This window comes from Cydia fagiglandana, chromosome 7 (assembly GCF_963556715.1).
Source record: "Cydia fagiglandana chromosome 7, ilCydFagi1.1, whole genome shotgun sequence".
Taxonomy (NCBI): Eukaryota; Metazoa; Arthropoda; class Insecta; order Lepidoptera; family Tortricidae; genus Cydia; species Cydia fagiglandana.
Genome location: NC_085938.1, coordinates 16,585,799 through 16,605,663, shown reverse-complemented (window position 1 = coordinate 16,605,663; position 19,865 = coordinate 16,585,799). Strand labels below are relative to the sequence as shown.

At 35.6% G+C, this 19,865-nt stretch overlaps 1 protein-coding gene across 1 annotated transcript in view; it reads right to left on the bottom strand.

Moving 5' to 3' along the window:
* The window catches only part of LOC134666040 (T-related protein), a 30,605-nt gene extending 11,381 nt beyond the window's left edge, over positions 1–19,224 (bottom strand). The window contains exon 1 of the mRNA XM_063523144.1: positions 19,093–19,224. The gene's annotated coding sequence lies outside the window, so the exon portion shown is untranslated. The remainder of the gene's footprint in view (positions 1–19,092) is intronic.
* Between the last annotated feature and the right edge of the window lie 641 nt (positions 19,225–19,865).

Here is a 19,865-nt window from a genome sequence, read left to right as displayed (position 1 = left end):
CGCTTCGTTTTTTTAATCAGACGAAGCGTCTCCGTTTCAGCTTGGGCAAAAAAAAATGCTTTAGTATGTAGGGTATGCCCGGCTGCAATTTTTTTTTGACCAGATTCAATAATTATATGGATTTTTTGTCGAGATTTTGTCAAGTTTTCAAAATGACGGAGCCATATATGGATTCCCGCGAGTTCTACACCTTACTGAGACAATATTTAATAGTCTGTAGGTAGGTATAATAGGTTATACGTATAAGCTCTCAATCATTGTTGTTGGGTATTGTGCCCTTATCACTGTTATCAGGTTCAGAACAGAATATGGGTGCTCTTGAAACTAGAAGCAATTAGGTACCTCATAGTATTTTTCTACATTTTCCTGTTCTTTACAGTATAACTTTTTGTCAAAGCAATTTTCGGGTAAAATTCCTACATTCGTGATTCCGTATAACTGCCTAATGGATGCAATTAATGATTCATGAACGTACCTATCAAACTAGGACGTACCGAAATGAATTTATGAATCATTGTGACGTCCCACGGTCAAAGGTACCTTATGGCGGGTATGGAGTTATGCATACCCCAGTAATCTACAATAAATAAGCTATCGATAACACAAAAGATCAACCTCCTAAGTTGCGTAGTTACAGAGATATGATTTTTTGAAAATAATGTTGTGAAATTAGCAACTTTACGATAGAGAAGTTTTAAGTTTAGCCGCCTAAAAAACTGTGTTCCTGAAGTAAGTTACATAGTTGACTACAAATAATAATACCTTATATATCTGAGATTAAAAAAATGTTGCGACTTGTTCTGTAATGCAAATAGAAACCTTTGATATCGACTGATTTATGTGTATACTAACCAGTCTCTTGAAAATAAAGTTTTATTTCATTTTCACGATTGATTGCAATGAGCTCTCAAGATTTAAATTTTATCTATTAGAAAACGACACTGAGAGACAGTTTAAGCAAAAAACAATACCGATTTAGAGGTGAAAATGTATTTTCTGACTTTTTCATATAAAATCAGAAAATTGAATATTTTTACTTTTAATGTAACACACAATCAATTTTTCTGAGCATATATGAAAGAAATTCTGTCATTCAAATGAAATAAATCCTAAAACCCCAACTAAATACTATATTTAACCCCTTATGCCACTTCAAACTTACATAACAATAACAGTATTTGCTCCATACATTTACGAAAAGGTACCTTATGGAAATAAATCTAATAATACATCACTACAAAACATCAATCACATTGAAGCTTTTATCTTTTATGAATAGAAAATATTAATTTACATTAAACTGCCACAAATTTAATTGGTTCTTCGTCATAATAATCGTAAAAAAGACCAATAATTTGTATGTAATGAAAAGGTACCTTGTGGTTAAGTTACATGATGAGGCATGATGATGATGGAACAGTTAGGATAAACTAATAATATTTTGGGGTAAAGATGTTATAAATCGTCTATTTCTTATCAATAATATATTTTGGTTGCCATTGAAGACAAGCGGCATTGAGGTTCAACGACCTTAGATATTCCATAAGGTAATGCGTCGGGTATTGGCATTTTTCAGCAAACCAATGGCTGATTTATTGCATGCGACCAAACCAAATGAAGATTATTCTAGTTAAGAAAGACTTGACGAGAGTAACTTTAGTATAATAGCAGGCTACTTGGATTTATAATGTCGGTCGATGTACGGTTATAATATTTGCTAGGCGCCCCAACCAGAACTGAAATTATCAAATTAGTTTTGCAGAATGCTAATACAGTTCTCTACCAAACTTCTTTTCCCGTATTGACTAGTTTTTTTGGAAATTTTCAACCTTTTTTCCATAAGGTACCTTTTTACTAAACTCTGAGACGACGTTACTAGGCTTATAACTAACTTATAACAAAAATAAAAACAGGTAAACAAACGTTACGCATTGAGGTTTGAGATCACACAATAAAAAAAAGTTGAGCATTTTTTCACCTCTTTACAAAACATTTCATATCTTCGAAACTAGAAACCCTCATAAGGTACCTTTTCCCGTGGAACGTCACATATGTGAGCCATGGGACACTGGTACGAGTTAATTAGTACAGAGAGCCAAAACAATTCGTACCATCATGATTTTCTGCCAAAAATATATTTATTAAAGTTTTTTTTAAAACTAGATAAAAGGCGAATACCGAAAAAGTAGGCGTAAATAGGCGTGTAACGTAATTTAAGCACAACGTATCCATTACGAAATATACCACGAACTGGTGGCAAATAAGCCGGATATTTTATTTTACTCAAGTTTGGCTCACGATCTTGCCTGCTGTTTGCGGTTCCCATTAGCACGCGCTACGTCGGTTCAACGTACGTTCCTGTACGATTTTTATAATTTAGTTTCTGACCGGTCAGTTGTATAGGTAAATACACTGAACTAAATACATTTTAAATAGAAACTATGTATTTGTGTGGTACTCGGAATTTCCAGATTTTTGTAGCTGTAACAGCGCGTGTTCGGTAAAATACTAAGTAACTATGTAGGTACTAACTTTACTGTTAAAAAAATTAAACTAAGAAAATCATACATTAACAAAATATTATCGAGTTTTCAATAAGTACTACTTGTGTATTGACACTATTATATAACGAGTCCAGTCCAATAAGCCCCTAGTTATATGTAGTTTTGCTATAACTAGTAAGAGCAAAGAGAATAGAGTGTATATAAATACAGTTACTGTCATGGTAAATTAGTTATGTAAGTACCTAGCCACAGTAAATTTACTGCCATCTTTCGACAGAAGATTGAAACTATTAGAACGCCATTTGACTTTGATCCTTATTCTTTAAGATGGCAGTAAATTTACTGTGGCTACATACTTAATTTACTTTTGCCAAAGAGAATTTGAAATAGAGGCGGATTATCAGAGTGAGGCACGTCAAAAAATCGTAGGAAGGTCGGTCGGAGCGAGCATAGTCGGACTATGGACGTTCTGCCACTGGTAGTTTTAGTTAGGTATCAATTAATATTTTGAATGTTTTTGAATCATGACCATGAGACATGAGCTGTCTGATTGAAACTGTGAAAGTGTTTAAAATCCGTCGTTTTATTTAAATGCATTATAATAATTAGAGATGCCCCGAATACTGAACTTGGCCGAATACCGAATACCGAATATTCGGCCCCCCTCTCGGCCGTATACCGAATATTCGGCATGACATGCGTACATTTTGAGTCACAATTATGATGAAAACTGTTCGCCAACAGAGCACAACATTTGCTAAAATATATTTTTATGTTGAACAGAATTAATGAATGTAGTTAGAGTCAATCAAATCAGACCCATGATAAAAAAAACCGGCCCAGTGCGAGTCGGACTCGCGTTCCAAGGGTTCCGTATATTACACAATTTTAAACAATGTATTTTTAATGCGAAACGTGAGTGAAATCTCTTTAAAAAATCCGTAGGGGTCGGATCAAAAACTAAGTAATTAAGTCCCACTCACGCTTGACTGTACATTTCGAATAGGTTTTCCTGTCATCTATAGGTATAGACCTATTTTATGTATTTTATTTCAAAATTTTAGACCTAGTAGTTTCGGAGATAAGGGGAGGGAATGGTCATTTTTTACCTACAGTAGAACCCGGTTAATACGATCACGTTTAAAACGATTTCCCGCATAATACGCCATTTTACGCCGGTCCTTGCAACTTTAGGCCTGTTTTCATACATTTTTTCACGGTTAATACGACTCGCGTCCCGCTTAATACGCCATCTAAAATTCCCGTTACGAACCATCTGCACGTTTGTGTTATTGCCATAACCATCGTACGGTCGTATTGTTATGCAATACGCCGTTAGCCAACATTTTTTTAAAGTGTTTATTAACTACCTTAGGTTTTTTTCTTTTGTCTTTAATATCTTTTGTTGAGTCCTTGTCGGCGTGAGAATGCTATGCCATCTGCTTGACGGTTATGGACCACGGAGTGCAAGCTATCGCTCCCAGATTTTTATTTGCAGTTAGTTACTCCACGACTTTATAGTTGAGCCTATTCGTTAGTGTACCTAATAGATTATTTAACCGCGTGTGAACTTATACCTACCCACACTTAGATATCATTCGCTCATTATCACCGCTGCGGTGTTTGTACATGAAATAATACTAGTTTTTATTTCACGTTTAATACGATTTCCCGTTTAAGACGCGTATTTTGCTAGGTCCCCTCAGAATCGTCTTAAGCGGGTTCTACTGTATTTTCTTGAATTATGTACTTCTAAACTGTTTATTCGAAAATTATAAAAAAAATATATTTGAAATCCTTACAATAAGCTCTTTCATTTGATATGTAACATGATATAGTTTGAAATTTTTTATTTTTTAATTATCTCATTTAAAAAGTGGCCCCCATGTTTAAAATTCATTTGTTTACGTTACATGTCCTTATTTGGGTCACAAACTTACATATGTGTACCAAATTTCAATTGGTCCAGTAGTTCCGGAGAAAATCGGCTGTGACAGACGGACAGACAGACAGACAGACTCACGAGTGATCCTATAAGGGTTCCGTTTTTTCCTTTTGAGGTACGGAATCCTAATAAAATATTTTGGAATCAACAAATGCTCAAAAACGTGCCTTCGTATTTAACCATTTTCCAAGAATACATTTTAAATATTAAATATACCTTGGTTTTGGTTATATTTTTGTGATTTTTTTCTTTTTAGGTAGGTGCAACAGATATTCGGTATTCGGCCGAATAGTAGGCAACATTCGGCCGAATACCGAATATTCGGCAAAGTGGCCGAATAGGCCGAATACCGAATAGTTGCCGAAAATTCGTGGCATCTCTAATAATAATCCACTTTATAACAAAGATTTCATTTTACATTGTATTTTATCACTCGTTTTACTTTGATGACACAAATAGGTACAAGCTATAAAGTTATTCAAATATTTATAACCTGCACTATTTCGCTAAATGCCAAGTTACACTTTTGCAGTGTTGTTTACGCTGTTGATTCAGCGGTAACCATACATAGTAAGTTTATAATTATGAATACCTATTCAGGGCTATAACCGCAAAAATCGAAGTTCGTCAATTGCGGGCATTTTTCTCTGCCACTCTCTAATTACGTCTTAATGAGAGTAAAAGAGAAAGATCCCCGCAATTTGCGAATTTCGGTTTTTGCGGTAGGCCCCCAGGGAGATGTACAGTAGAGTTCACAAACACTTTTACAAACCAAAGTTCCAAAACATATATTTACACGCTTCTAAGACACTGACAATAAGGTCGATATTTTTGGAATTTGGAACATTGGCTTGTAAAGATTTTTGTGAACTCGATACATATAGGTACACGTACAGGTACTGTTTTATTGTAACATTGTAGATGCAATTTCTTTGTCAGTTTCTTCAATACAGCCTCAGTACAGGAATTTTAGTCTTATTTGTGAATTCTAACGTTTTTTCAAAGTAAATTTTAAAGTCTAAAAAGCATCATCTTAGCGTTTACACAGTACAAAATAATGGAAGTAAATAAATAAATAATATCATAAAAGAGTCAACTCTATTATTGATTAACAGTTATTGACGTGCCGCTATAAAGTCTCCAAAATTACGAAAATCTACAAGGAAAGTTTTCGGAAAATGCTCATTTACGGAGATTAAAACTTTCCGTTTCCAATATAGAAATTTCTCCGTCTGAGCTATCCAATTTTTAGGAAATTTCCGCAACCTGCACATCTGTGTTCTCAATCGATATCACAAATCTTTACTCTATGCTAACTCTGCCGCTGCACCGACTGCAAACAATAGTTTAGAAGTACCACGTCAAAGTTCAATGAAAATCTGAGGGAATAGGCGTCATCCATTAATTACATCACACAAAATTTAGATTTTTTAGAACCCCCTCCCCCTTGTCACACTTTTTCATAGGAAAATGATAGGTCGTTAATACGTAGTGTCACACTTGGCATGACGTCCCCCCTCCCCAGCGCTGTGACCACTGTGACGTAATATGTGGCTGAACCCCTACCGCGAAAAACGAAAATCAAAATTTGGTTAGCTCTCTATCGTTCTTGCAAATTCGAGCGATAGATAGGCAGATGGAGTTAGACCAAATAAGAAAAGTCTGAAGCGATTTTGATAGCACATTGATTATTAAACGTCAAACTTCTATGAAATTATGACGTATAAATAATAACACTTGCACTGCGTATGCTATCAAATTCGCTGCAGACTTCTTGGTCTATTTCTATCTAAAGAAATTTCGTTTTTTTTTTCGCCCATCGCTTCAGACGTTTATATTATGGTCGTCCACACTTTGTCGCTGCTAAGTCGGTGTAGGGTCAACTTTATCGGGCTGGCATTGCGCATTGCATTTTATTGCGCAATAGATCACCGATGCGCGGACGCGGCGTTGGGTAAAGAAAGTTATTACACGTAATTAAAAGGCGATAACAGAATTTATGTTCCTAGCACGCTTTGTACATACACATAATACAGGCTGGTTTGAGAGGGATGGTCGATGCCGACCATATCAATTTTTTTACACACTTTCATTGGTTTTACCAGGAACACGAGATTATCCCTTCATTAGGCATTAAATTTTATTTTTTGATCAATTTAATTGATCATAATCTGGCTGCCTGCCACTCAGAGCGCGCCTTATCCTCCGAACCATTCACTCTGAATAACACATTACATACGGGCCTTATACTTAAATGCCGTGCTAACATTTTCGGTAACACCTAAAGCCCCCTCCAGACTATGCGCGTGAATCACGGGCGAAGCCGCGAACGTGAGTGTGGAGTCGATTTCGCTGTCTGCGAAAATCGACGCCACACTCACGTTCGCGGCTTCGCGCCGCGATTCGCGCACGAGTGTGGAGGAGGCTTAATATTATGATAGAATCACTCGCGATTTAATGGTCGAATGAGCTTACGTGGCAATTTACTTACTACCTACATTTTGAAAATAGAGTCTGGAATGGATTTGTAATTAACCTCTGGTCTGTATATTATAATGAAAATTAAGGATATCCTGACCAAATTATTAGTCATTTTTTGCGTTCTCGAGAACGGTTATTCTGCTCTAGACGGTACGCCACCATACACATAGGAAAGGTTAAATTCTTGGCCTAGCTTGGTCCTATCAAGTCTCCAGGATCACCCTGTAAAGTATCGATGTAAACACGAGTTAGATCTAAGCCTGGCCATTAAACAGAAAATATTCGCAATCCATACGACTGGAGCTTAATACTTATTTATACGCGGAGTCGTAAAAAGATGAATAATGACGCAGCATACGGGGCTAGTGTGTAATTACCTCGTCTTTATACGCGAGGCTTTCGTTGTTGAAAACTTTAGATGTATCCGCGCCATTGTGGGTGTATGGGGCTTAAAGTAAATTACACTAGCTTCAGTCCTCACTTCCACAGACATATATCAGGACCCCTATTCGACAAGCGACGTTTGACGTATCGTGTTGATCTCCCGTTGATGTGGGAAAAATCATAAGTTCTCGAATACGTACAATGTCAACATTTGACATTAACAATCCACAGTTAGGGTGACAAACCAAACCAAACCACCCTTAGTTTAGAGTGGAGTTTTGGTTGTACCAAATGATATTATCCACCGTTGATGGAATCAACACTCAGTATGCAATAAAATCAACTGTTGATTTGACGTGGATGCGAAATCTGACAGTTGTACATGTCGAATTTGGCCCCTGAACGTCTTAACGAATGTCTAACCAAGAAGTTTGCGGAACTGAAGGGTGTCAAGTTCCGGTGGTTCTACGGCCGGTTTTGTGACATTGCGGGGTTGCGGAATATGCAAATATTAAATGAAAATTAGAGAATCCGACCTAACCTAACCATTTTACCTATTATTTTTTGACTGGAGCGAAGTAGTTAAATGGATTTGTTTTAAGAATTTGACCCAAAATTTTAGCGTGATTTGAAAAGCATGCGTGAATACGCACGTGTGTGAATACATAAAAAGAGTTAAACCAAGACAAGTCTGCAGAGATATTGATCGCACACGAAGTGCGGGTGTTATTTTAAACGTCTATAATATAACTTCAATGAAGTTACGAGTATGACGTATAAATAGCACTGGCACTGCGTGTGCTGTCAAAATCTCTGCAGACTTTTCTTGGTCTAACTATACTGCTGTTTAGTTTAGAAAAATATATGTCTGTGCTCCAGTCCTGTTACATTCATAAAGCTTACTTTTGCGCACGACTATTGACCTTCTATTGCGCAAAGTTATTACGAATATAAGGCTCAAGTTATACTAGATATAATAAGCTCATAGAAGACAATTCTTTTGAATAGGTCGGCGGGTTTCATGGCAAATAAATGCTAAGATTCAATAGAGCTTGTCGCGCGCTCGTTCGTCGCAGAGACGAACATAAATTAATTTTGCTATTGTAAAATGTAAACAAGTACCTATCCGATTACTGTTTAAAAAATGTCGTTGGCTAAGCGAGTATTTAACGTTTAAGAAGAGACAGGTATGTCAAATTTTAAATTTAATTTTCTATCAAGAAAGTTGTGTGTAAATACCTAAACTATAAGTTGTTGTTGTTGTCCTGCTGCTAAACTATAAGTACGTTACCTTAAATAAGTACCATACTCAGAACTAGTGACATTGTTTTACATACATTAGATATCAACGCGTTGCTCTATACATGGTGAATCATAAGTCGTGAATAGAAATATGTTTTTTAACTCCATAAACAATGAGCAATTTAATGCCCATCAGACAAGATTTTTCTTATGTTTTTGTTTATTTTTTGTCATTTATTTTACTTTTAATAAGCCGTTGTAATATCCTTAATCCACTTATAAAAGTAAAATAAATGACAAAAAATAAACAAAAAATAAAAAAAATACTGTCTGATTTTAGTAAGAGTAAGGGCATTAAATTGCTCGTTGTTTATGGAGTTAGAAAAACATATTTCTATTCAAGACTTATGATTCAACCTGTATATGTGTTGCGTGAAAATAACCGGACATGAAAAAAAGCTAGATAAATTTTGAATAGGTACATAGGTACTACAAATTTTGAATACTACTAACATACTAGGAAAGTTCACCACTTCGGGGAAGATTCAAACTCACCCCCCGGCTGCGACACCATGCAGCCATGACTCAAAGCTGACTCGATGACCGCTAGTAGGTACCCTATGTATCAGTTTATCCTTAATTATATTACACATATTATGCGAAACGTCAGATACGTAAATCCCGGCCGAAACCCTCCTATACTTACAATAATTCTGGGCAACTTTACTGCCCCACCTGCGATAGAGTTTTTAAAAGTAAGTTCGGCTTTGCCAGCCATATCAGAGCTCACGCTCGTAATTAGCTAGGGTCGCCGTTGCCGATTACGGCATGGATAACTATATTTCCATTATTTTCTACAGTGTAGATATACACTGCGCTTCGTAACATTTGAAAAGTAGGCTTTTCAATGTTTGTTTATTTGGTCGATTCTTAGAAGTTATCATAGTTATTCAGGAAAACGGCATATATATGCATAATTCGGTATATTATTGTTATTCATTCGATCATCAATTTCATCATTCATCGACAATAGGTAATCTAAATCAAACATGTATTTATTATAAGGCACTTTACATGTAAAAAGTTAGTTATTTCCGTTAAATCAGTCATCGATTTACAACTGGATAGGTACCTATACTGCAAAACGTAATTCAAGACCAAAAAAAGTGAGACAATGTTGCCATTGCAATAATTTGTTTCTAAAATTGTAAATTCCTTTTGATAAATAATCACGCTAAGATAATTTATTCATTAGTAATTTTACTCCTACTATTTAAAAAAGTACTTTTATTTATTTATTTGTACATAAATACAAGACGCGCTAGTAAAGAAGTGGCAACATTTCTTACTTTTTTTGGTCTTGAATTACGTTTTGCAGTTTAGTCTTCATTTATATGAATTTTGATAAATTCCAATTCTATAAACGCACATCTTCGATCACAAATCCGGTCAATACGACCCGGAATGTCAATGCCTTGCAGAGCCGGCGTTTTACAGATCCTATAAAATATCAAAGATAACAACGAGTGGCACTGATGGCGCGCCGCGTGATTGGGCGTTTATGGCACCCTCGATAAATGTGGGCATTTATGTAGACGCGCATTCATATCGCAATTGTCCGTACCGTGAGCTGAGGTGCTAATTATCAAATGCAAGACCGAAATTCAAGAAACAACGTGTATGCGAGCGAAAGCTTCAGCTAGGTATTACATAGTAGGTACCTACTCTGTTGTTATATATAGTTAGGTATGTATGACTTTGGAGTTGGAAGCAAACCACACGGTGCCCGCTTACCATGAGGCTATAGGCTGCGCCACAGATATAATAGTGATGCGCAGTTACATATATGTAAATATTAGTAGTAGTAAAAAGAAACATAAAACATGAAAGAACACACATCATTAGTACAAAGGCGAATTTATCCCTTTCAGGGATCTCTTCCAGTTAACCCTTGAGCAGTTGAGTTGAGGTGTATTAATAAAAAATGCGGTTAGGTATTTATGTAAACTTGCAATATGAATTGAAAAAGATTATTGGGTAACCAATTACCCATCTCTCATATTTCTATAACTCTCTGATACGGAGATACCATCATCAAGATGATCAACATCAAGACATGAAACGACATATTTAACTCGAGCTTTTCTTTGCGGTTTCTTCCGCGTTGTCAGTAGCATTCATCCTCTTATCGTTTTTATCCCGTTTTTTTATGAGTTTTTGTGTTGTAATTGATTAATATTTAGAGTTTTGTCGTTAAACGACATGCTGAATATTTATTAACTCACATTTATCACGAATTTATAAAATAAATCGTCGTCTATAAATGTGAGTTAATATGTAAGAATAAGAATAAGAATAATTTATTGAGAAAACCTTATTGCTAATGTGTTCTAAACTCGAATGTTTTAAATATAAATGCTGAATATTCTTTATGCAGTTCCTATTAGGTATCTGTGCTGAAACATAAACAGAGGTTTTATGATCCATCTCTCTATTTGATATACCTACCTACTTCAAAGTTTTAAAAAGGGCATTGGCCGAATCAGTAAATGCAACCACAGGTCAGGAGATCCCCATACCCCATTGCTCCCCAATCTCCACCCCTGGTCTCGAGATTGCATGAATCGCATTTCACAAATATTAAAGAAAAATGGTTTTTGGCTTTTTATTCTATGGGGCTCGATACACAATTTAATAAATGACTCTATAGAAAAAAGTCAACATAATTTTGCGTTGTTTTGCCTAAAATAACAAAGCATTTAATTATTATTCAATGCTTTATATTTAATTTGTGTATCCTCTTATAACTTATTTTATGTTTGTCTAATATGTTCAGATTTTTTCAACACTTCAAAAATAATTAAGTAAAACATAAATGTAAAAAAACTCGGCTCAGGCGCGGATAAATTAAATCTCTACCACTCTACGATTAGATTTAAATATCCTGACTGACCGGGCATTGTACAATTTTTTTCAGAGGAGGCTCAAAGCAAAATACTTTTGAAAACCTGTGTTGTGCAGGCACGTATTCATATCGCAATTGTCCGTACAATGAGACAGAGGTGCTAATTTCCATATGCAAGACCGACCGAAATTGAAGTTGAAACAACGCGATGTTGGCATTTCCAATTTCAAAGTTTGCAATAGGTACGATGAAGGCCCCGGCCTATGCTAACGCCGAAAATTAGTGGCGTGATTTCACATTGTTTCTCGATCTTGGGTGATATCACAAATGCATCTGTAGGTACAGTAGGTAAATATTATTTGCAGGCCTCTCTGTGGTTATTGATTCCCATTACAAAATGTTTATTGTTATACGAGTATATCGTACCTACATGTAATCTAATACCTTTAAACGAGCAATTCTTGTTTATTTATTTATATACTTACATATATATTTCGGGGATCTCGGAAACGACTCTAACGATTTCGATGGAATTTGCTATATGGGGGTTTTCGGGGACGATAAATCGATTTAGCTAGGTCTTACCTCTGGGAAAACGTGCATTTTTGAGTTTGTATATATTTTCCGAGCTTTGTCTCCCAGATCTATATATATAAATGCAAGTGTCCTGACTGACTGATTCATCAACGCAGAGCCGAAACTACAAAAGCCAGAAAGTTGAAATTTGCACACCAGATTGCATTTATAAAGTGTACAAGAGATAAGAAGCGATTTTGAGAAATTCAACCCCTAAGGGGGTTATAAAGGGGATGAAAGTTTGTATGGGGTTAAAGTTTTCTTTTAAGCTAGGAATTTGAAACTTCGTAAAAAGATATATTATTAAAATACAAGAAAACTAATTTTAGCGTTTTTGAAAATTCATCCCCTAAGGTGGTGAAAAAGGGGTTAAAAGTTTGTATGGAAATCAAAAAATCTTTCGAGTGGTTGAGTTGAATCTTTGTATTTAGGGATATTATTAGAAGATGAGAAAAGTAATTTCAGGGTTTTGTAAAATTCATCCCCTAACAGGGTTAAAAAGGGGTTGAAAATTTTAATCCATTATAAATGCTTTAACTTCGAAGAAAGGCATAATAGCCCATTACAAAAAAAAGTGTTTACAACGTTTTTGGAAATTCAACCCCTAAGGGGGTTAAAAAGGGGATGAAAGTTCGTCTTCGGGTGCAAATTTTATTTTAAGCTAGGAACTTGAAACTTTGTAAAAAAGTATCAAATTCAAATACAAGAAAACTAATTTCAGCGTTTTAGAGAATTCATCCCCCAAGGTGGTGCAAAAGGGGTTGAAAGTTTGTATGGATATGATTTTTTTTTCTATTGCGGGACTTGAGTCTTTGTATTTGGGGATATTATTAGAAGACAATAAAAGTAATTTCAGCGTTTTGTAAAATTCATCCCCTAACAGGGTTAAAAAGGGGATGAAAGTTTGTATGGGGTTAAAGTTTTCTTTTGAGCTAGGAATTTGAAACTTCATTAAAAGATATATTATTAAAATACAGGAAAACTAATTTCAGCGTTTTTGAAAATTCATCCCCTAAGGTGGTGAAAAAGGGGTTGAAATTTTGTATGGATATCAAACATTTTTGCGAGCGCGGGACTTGAATCTTTGTATTTGGGGATACTATTAAAAGACAATAAAAGTAATTTCAGCGTTTTGTAAAATTCATCCCCTAACAGGGTTAAAATGGGTTTCAAAGTTTGAATCCATTACTAATGCTTTGAAAATTCTTAGAAAGGCATAATAGCCGATTACAAAAAAAAAGTAATTGCAACGTTCTTGGAAATTCAACCCCTAAGGGGGTTAAAAAGGGGATGAAATTTCGTCTTCAGGTGCAAATTTTATTTGAAGCTAGGAACTTGAAACTTAGTAAAAAGTTATTAAATTAAAATACAAGAAAACTAATTTCAGCGTTTTTGAAAATTCATCCCCTATGGTGGTGAAAACGGGGTTGAAAGTTTGTATGGATATCATACAGTTTTTCGAGCGTGGATTTGAATTTTTGTATTTGGGGATATTATTAGAAGACAATAAAAGCGATTTCAGCGATTTGTAAAATTCATCCCCTAACAGGGTTAAAATGGGGTTCAAAGTTTGAATCCATTACAAATCCTTTGAAACTTCTTAGAAAGACATAATAGCCGATTACAAAAAAAAGTAATTGCAACGTTTTTGGAAATTCAACCCCTAAGGGGGTTAAAAAGGGGATGAAAGTTCGTCTTTGGGTGTAAATTTAATTTTAAGCTAGGAACTTGAACTTTTTGCAAAAAAAGGTATTAAATTAAAAAACATCAAAACTAATTCAAGCATTTTTGAAAATCATCCCCCAAGGTGGTGAGAAAGGGGTTGAAAATTTGTATGGAGATCACATATTTTGTGAGTGCGGAACTTGAATCTTTGTATAAGGGCATAGGTACCTAATTATGAGAATACAAGAAAAGTAATTTCAGCAACCAACATCAAAATCCAATTGACTTAAAACTTCATACAACTTGCTAAAAAAGAAAAAAAAGTACTTAATTTCAACATTGCTTGGATATGAAAATTATATGTACTAAAGATGTAAAATGTTGAAGATAAGATTCCACGCGGACGAAGTCGCGGGCAACAGCTAGTATTTAAAAAACTTTCAGTTTCCTGGAACGTCCAAACACAATTTGAGATTATTCTACTGTATTTCATGTAGGTATTTGCTTTCGGATAACATAGCCTAATGAGACCAGGTTGGGATACAAGAGCAGATCGCATGGAAATACAGTTACAATTTTTTATTTATTAGGTACTAAAGTGGTCATGTCGCGAGGCATCTCGAAAACTAGCCGAATTCACCTCCAGTATTTTATTTAATGGTCTTGCGTCATCGTTTCTTCAAACTTGAATTTTCATTATCACTTGACATGTATACAACCATCAACCTTGATATGTTAGTCAAACAATAGGCTACATCAAACAACCGAAAGACATGATCAACAAGGTTTCGCTTTGATTGTGAATAAATATTTTTCTGCTACTGCTAGGGTTTTTCATTTCCTGCTCATGGCCGATTATGGATTCATGTACACAGAACTATGTGTGTCCATCCTGAGGCTTTTAATTGCTTAGGCCTCTTCCGTCGTCGTAAGCCGCCTTCTGAATTGTATAGGGACACTGCTACAAGACTTTTGCATGGCGCTCTGGATACGATTCTCTTCTTCTCTGTCGTATCGCTCTTGACAGAGTGGTCGTGGTCACGTTGAGGCGTCCGCATCGGTAGTAGAGGTGGACACAGGTCTTCGCACGATCTCCCGCCATCTCTCCCTGTTGGCAGACTGGCACAGTCAGATACGCGGTTTCCCACTGCGGATTTTATTTGGTCAGTCCAGCGCATAGGTGATCTGCCGCGCGATTAGCTACGATTAGGTAGCCAGTCGCTTCAAAGTTAGAGCGAGACAACGCTTATGCACGTACAGTGAAACCTGGTTAAGTGGGACCTGGATAAGTGAGAAACCTCTATAGCTGGGACTCATGGTGCGGTCCCGACACTTTAGCACTGAATTACCTCTGTTACTGAGAAAAAACGAACCTCTATAACTGGGATTCGTTGTTGTGATTTTATAGTCACATTTACCTCTATAATTGAGACAGAGAGTGTATTTTACCTCTTTTACTGAGACTATATTTATAAGATTACATTTTCCTAATTGTTTTTTAGTATTTTATAGGGAATTGACCTCTGTATCTGAGATAACGTCAATCTATGACCTCTCTAACTTTGACTCAATTTCCGTATTCTTACTAACTCTTAGTTTATCCACAAAATCAGCATTTGCCTTATTGTGTCTAAACAACTTCAAGATTGATTTAGTTAATTTATGTAAGTATTTAAAACTATCGAAACGAAAGCTGAAATTTTGATAAGTAACACGAAAAAATAAATTTTCATTTATTAAATTTCTAATACGCAATGAAGTCCGTATCAAATTTAATTTAATTTTGAAATATCTATCCTTTGGAGAATCATTCAAAATAAATTCAAATAAATATTTAAACAGACTTAAAAATATTTAGGGACAAGGATTATTTTACCTTATTTATTTTTAAAGATAATTACTAAATACCTTATTAACCACCTCTATAACTGAAATATACTCTATTCTCACCTCTATTAATGGAACCCTCTGTAAATGAGACAGAAATTTATTTGTACCTGGCTAACTGAGAGCCTGGGTAAGTGAAAAACCTCTTTAAGTGAGACAAATTTGCTCGTCCCTTGAGATTCCACTTATCCAGGTTTCACTGTATTTATAGCGACATCTCGCTCGCACATCGGAACGACGTGCGATTCGTATCGTGTGCTAAGCGACTACATTCTGTGTAAGCGACCTACCCAATGGAAGGAACTTTTATATCGTGAGTGCATATAGGTAGATATAGCAAGGTTAGGTTAGATATAGGTTTTGTTAGAGTGATTCATATAGGTACCTCGATGGAAGCTAATTTCCATATTTTTTAATTGACATGGGTATAAAATAAAATTTACATCAATTATTTTTAGATGCAACCTAACGGTGAACGGTGAACAGAAATTCCTTGTCAAAATACCACTGTCACCACTCATCAACTCAAATATTCAATGTAAATATTCAAATTCGGAAGCTGATAACCACAATCAAACTTTTTTGGGGGCTACATTTCAATTAAATTTTATTTCACCAAGGTTGTCATAAAACTTTAAAGTTTGACGAGTAAAGCCCATTGAGGAACTCCGAATTGATATTAATTCAAATAACCCGGGTTAAAAAGTCAGGGTTTTATGTGGGCTGTAAAAGTTTATTGTGGGCTTTGTGGCGAGGCGGATGTGCCGATAGGGCTGCGGTGCGCCGACGGGCGCTTTGTGCCGCTCGTGCGCGCCCGCCACATAAGACTCTGGCGCATACGCGAAAAGCACTAACACTACTCGGACTTTATATGTTTATTATCTTTTTATTCTGGATATTGACAGCTCACTCATCCTTAGAGATGATTCGTGTCCTTTACAGAGCTTCAGGTAAACTAGTATATGTTTAGTTTATTCTATCTCAGAGCACGGTTTGAATGAGAAATTATCTTCATTGCGAACTCCACAAGTTAGTCACTAATAGAAAGACTGCGAACAATGAAGAAATTCGCATACAAGTATATCATATGAACAGCCAGTGGTATCTAGATAATTGAGGATTATACACTGATGAAGTTGGAAACTCACCAAAAAGACCTAAAAGATAGATAAGTAGGTAGGTAGGTAGGTAGCTGTAGATAGAATACTCTTATTGAATACCAATAAACCATTCATTAAAAAAAAAACATTGATTAAACATAAAGGGCATTGATAAAACGACAGGCAGTCTTATCGCTAATAATGAGCTAAAAAGTTTGATGGAATGGCCAAGAAAAAAAATCACCTTAATAGAATTAAAAAACAGGGGAATTGAGGTTAGGTAGGTACTCTTACACTGCTATAAGTGCTATAACTGAGGCTTATTTTTATTCTCACTAAACGATGAGAATAACAGGCCTGTGCACACACAAATAGCTATCACTGTTACCACCCCATACACGTTTATTGCCTTTTTCTTCTGAATGCATTCAGCTCACCCATCTGGACGAACTTGGTGCTAAATCGCAAGTTGTTACAATTTAATAGCACACCAATGTAGCACACTGGTTTTTACCACGCTATTGGCCATTTTAAATTCTTAATTAATTCTTAGCAGGTATAAACAATGCGTGCACACCTGACGTGGTTTATGACACCTATTAATTAGTTATTCGTTTAGTTTCGTAGTCACCAACCTGGTGAAAACTTTGATTTAACGGTCAGTAGCTTTACTCTTCGTTGTTCTTATTAGAATACCGTAACTAAAGGGTCTTATTAGAATACCGTAACTAATCAGTGGGCGATTAACAGTCCGCCGGATGGTATCGGCCTGTCAGTTGTTTAGAATTGTCAAAATTTTGCTCTAAATGACAAGCCGATACTGTCCGGCGGACTCTGTTAATCAGTGGGCCCCTTTAAAGAAACAAATTCTTTAAGTAGGGTAGAAGGACTAGAAGGTGGACGGTGGAAACAATTTATAATATGTTTGATGGACTGTAACAATTTCATTTTGTACAGTCAAAAGATGTGCTTGGCTTGTTTAAATCATGACGTGTTTCAATTGTCCCCGTTCTACCCTAAAGTAAGTTTTATAAGTGTAAAATGATGGTCCGCAAAAAAACTAATCCCTTTTTACTTTTAGTAAGTAAGCCTATTTAAGTCGGTACAACTGATCCTAATAAAGAGTGGAATTATTAAATTTATAAATTAATTAATTTTACTGTAAAGTAGTTAGTAGGAGGATCAATCTAAAATACGAAAATTGCTTCTGCCGACCGTTTTATAAGTAGGTACTTGCCGTAATAAATTTAATAAAAATGTTGTACCGAGGTATAGTTATTACAAAAAACGATGCTTACACGAACCTACAGTCATTGCCAAATAAGGTAATAAGGTGCGGTAAGTCTAACATAGTTTATTTTGCTCGGGGCAAGACAAACAGTATGAGGATTCCATACAAGTGATAGTCTTACCCCGGTGATAGTCTTATCCCACCTTACCTTATGTACTTACCTACTTTAAAAAAAAATTAAAGTCATATTAGTAACATTTGTAAACTTATAAAATATTTTACTTAAATAATTCAACAAATACTTATATTCATTTTTAAGTTCAAGTACCATGTTATATATTCGTACATGATACTAAGCCCTTATATATATTATAAAATACAATAAAAGCCCGACGGGTTTTGACCATACTATTTTGAGACAGAAGATACATATCTAATTAATAATAGTAATAAATAGGTATGCGCATTGTAGGTACGGGAAATGTAATTTTATAAAATGTTGCTAGTAACTCAACTCTTACCATTCTCCTTTAAAAGATATTATGTTGTACATACCTATTATGATTTAAGGGGTATTCCAGGAGAATCGTAGACAGAATTTAATGCTAGATGGCTCTGTTCCGGGTAGGTATTTAAAATCCTGAATCGCGCTATTCGCGCTATTAAGATTTATCTTGGTTCGATGACCCCAGGCTCATAAAGAACTACACTTATTGTTTAGTTTACAAATGAAACGCTAGATGACGCTGTTCCGTGCAGTCAAATACCTGAATATTAAGATTTTTCTTGGCATAATGACACAGGTTTATACGGTTTTTATTTTAGATTACGAAAAACATGGTGCTGTTCTTTGTAGTGGAGATAAACCCAGCCCATAAAGTTTTTGTTTAGTTTGACGTTGTTCCATGTAGTAAAAATCCTGTATTGCGCTATTAAGTTTTTTTTCGAAATAATGACCCCAGGTCCATGACGTTTTTGTTAAGTTTGCGATTAGATCGCTAGATGACGCTGTTCCGTGTGGTGAAAGTTCTGAGTCGCGCTAATAAAATCTCTCGTGAGATAATGAGTATAATGACTGACTGACATGAGATGAAAATTGGTTTTTCAATACAAACATATTTCGCCTTTCTTCTCTTAATGAGAGTTGTGACCCTTATTTCATTTTAGCTTACCTGCTTTCGCCGGTTAAATTCTCAATCCCGTCCACTTAAAAACACATAAAAAGTCCAAACAAATAATTAGGTTTGTTTTAATTATCTTTCACCGAACACTTCTTAAGTACACTTCTCAAAATTATTCTACCATAATTCACAAAAATCATTAGATCAAAGTTTCTGATTTTTTAAATTAATGACGTAAGAAATGAACGTAAATTTTATCACAAATCACAATCGGTGGCAGCGTGTCAGCAGCATGACCAACTACCGCGAACTCGGGCGCACTGGCGTCATTAGCATATATACAAAATAACATACCCACTACCTTTAGAGCAAATCATACGAAAACCACTCGTACGACTATAAACTTAAACCCTCATATCCTTCGTCTCCATGTAATGACCATTACAGGTTGCGCAAGCAAATATGAACTTTATTAACAGCTGAACAGAGTTCTATATAGGTTTTACGGTGCGCTGGCGCAGGTCGGTTTCAAGCCCCGCCCCTAGCCTATTGACAAACATACCGATTGGCGGTGCGCAGGCGGTCTGGCGAGATAATCGCGCGCAGCATTGAGGCGGTACTCAAGTTAGAATTTTCATAAATTGTAGCAATGTCATCGGTGAATTTCGAAATTTCACAGATATTGGTGTCAATTTCTAACACTTGCACTAAACTCTTAGCTAAAATGAAAAAGCTTTGTCATGTTCATGCCACAATTTTTGTAGATAATTGATAATACGGTTGATGCTTAAACACAGGCATCTGTGTTACTTATTCTACTTTTT